The sequence below is a fragment of the Cibotium barometz genome, chromosome 41 (genome assembly GCF_041138505.1).
Source record: "Cibotium barometz isolate CiBa-2024 chromosome 41, ASM4113850v1, whole genome shotgun sequence".
Taxonomy (NCBI): domain Eukaryota; kingdom Viridiplantae; phylum Streptophyta; class Polypodiopsida; order Cyatheales; family Cibotiaceae; genus Cibotium; species Cibotium barometz.
In genome coordinates, this window is record NC_141086.1 from 17,198,793 (window position 1) to 17,201,117 (window position 2,325).

A 2,325-nucleotide genomic window follows, 5' to 3' on the forward strand; every position below is an offset into this window, starting at 1 on the left:
AAATGTGACATTCAACCATAAATATGACATTGGGTGTCATATCCACTTTTTACTAAATTCACTAGTTTTGGCTATTTTAGTGGGTTATCACCACTTTAATGTGATACAACGTGGCTATTTCAACGTCACTTTAGTGGGTTCCAACTTCAAGGGACTGTCCTCACGTGCTAAATGTCAGTACTTCAAAAAGTAAAAATTTAAAATTTAGGTTCCCCCAAAAAATGATGAGTAAATGCATTTGAATTCCCTAATCTACCATGATTGTACCTCTTTCTAGTCATCTTTTTGCGTCATCCTCTCCTCTATTCATCGTCTAACAATGTCGAGACAACGGTCTAACCCAAGGCGCACTCCTAATGCCATTTCATCATGCATTCTTCATAATGTTAAAGATGATCAGGGTGTGTTGAATGGTATAAACTTTAAATTAAACAATTGGGTGACTATGCAACAATCATACAAAGGTCCTCATAGGATAAAAAGGAAAATAAGAGGCTTAGTACAATACCATTGGAAAGGATGTATCTTGGAATTCAAGATAGAAAAATATGGATGAAAGGCAAAGGTGCGACATGTGGACATGACCAGAGAGATGCACATGCATCTGCATTGCAAGCTCATTGTAAGATATTTTTTGTAATTTTACTTATGTTCTTTATGATTCTATGGCTTATTCACATGTGTTGTATATGTGATATATGTTTATCCATCAACAAGCATTGAGTGGCAACATGTGGAGTCATTCACTGCCAGGACTTTCAAAGCCATGCATGATGCTGATCTTGGAAAAGTATTATTTTATGATCAACCATCTGCTTTTTTCATTAATAAACATCTATTTTTATACAACGCTAAGTATATTGTCCCTACAAGACCAAAAGGTTATGAAAGACTGGAGAGTCTGGCTATACCAAGCCTAAATTCATTAGATTGGGACTTTCCAAACAAAGGTACTCTATTAGCTTTTAAATCCAAGATTGTCTTGGATATTCAGAAGTCTATGAAAACAGGAAGGATTTCTAAGAGGATTAGGCTATCATGGTTTATACCTCTTCATGTATTTGTGGCATGTTTTTGAGAAGCAAACATGAACAGGAAAAAAGCAATGTGGCTATCTACACATATATCTAAGTCTGACTTGGATAATGCAGTTGGAGAAAAATGGAAAGTGAATGAAGTCATCTATAGGGGTGATCTTACAAAATGTAAGAAATTAAAGGCCAAAGGCAAAGGTTGCAGAGTAGAGGTTTTTGTGACCATTGGTCAATAACCAAAGGGCAAAGGAAGGTGAAAAACCATCTTGTAAATTCAAAACCACCCAAAAAATTTAAACCGCTTTTCAATTGCTTAACACTCTTCTTAATTGAAAGCTATGGACGTGATTAGCAAAGCTTAAGGGATTCAAAACCACTTCAATCTCATTGCTCACAACATGCTATTTCTTCTTCTCCAACAATTCAAGGCATCTAGGAGACTTCTATCATTCTTTCAAAACTTTTTAAGAAAGTGCCTATGATTATGATTAAGCTCCACAATCTCAAAAGCCCGAAAAGGCTTTGAAAAGGTCCAAATCATTAATTTTGGGGATTTTTGGTGGTTAAATGAGTTGCTATAAATTTCTGATACAGTAATTTTTGAATGTTTAGAATTTTTGGTGACTTTCTAGTAATTGTTTGGGGCCCGAAATTCAAGTTTTGGCTTATTTTAAGCATAAAAAAGGACTAAAAATAGCCATAAAATATCAAAAATCCCAAATAAATCTAGGAAATTGTTTGGAATTTTTCTTTCAACTTTGGGAACCAAAATCAAAGTTTTCAAGTAGTGGGCAAAGTGTAAAGATTAACCTCGACATATTTGACCTACACTCAAGCTCGTATATCTCGCACAAGCTCCATCAAAATTATTGTGTGAAACAAGACTCAAGTTCGATCTTCAACAAAAAGTTTTTGTTCAACTTCAATACAAATTCAAGCCATCTATCCAATTTGTGTGCTTTATTTAATTAACTATAAATTATTCATTACACTTTCTTTATTTATTTATATGTTTGCACAAAATGGCCAATCTACTTGCACAACCCACAATGCAAGAGAAAATTGCCGTCCTTCAAGAGAAAATAGCAAATAAGTGTGATCATAGGTGTGAGTTAGAGCACACCATATTAAGAATTCTAAGCGTAAATGTGATTCTTCTAATTCTCATGAAGAGGAAATTGACCATGTTAGACACACTATTAAGGCTACGTTGTGAGCTCAGAGAGCTCAAAAAGACTCACGGACAAGCCGAAAGGCATTCACTTTCCAAACGTATGATGGAAAGAAAGAT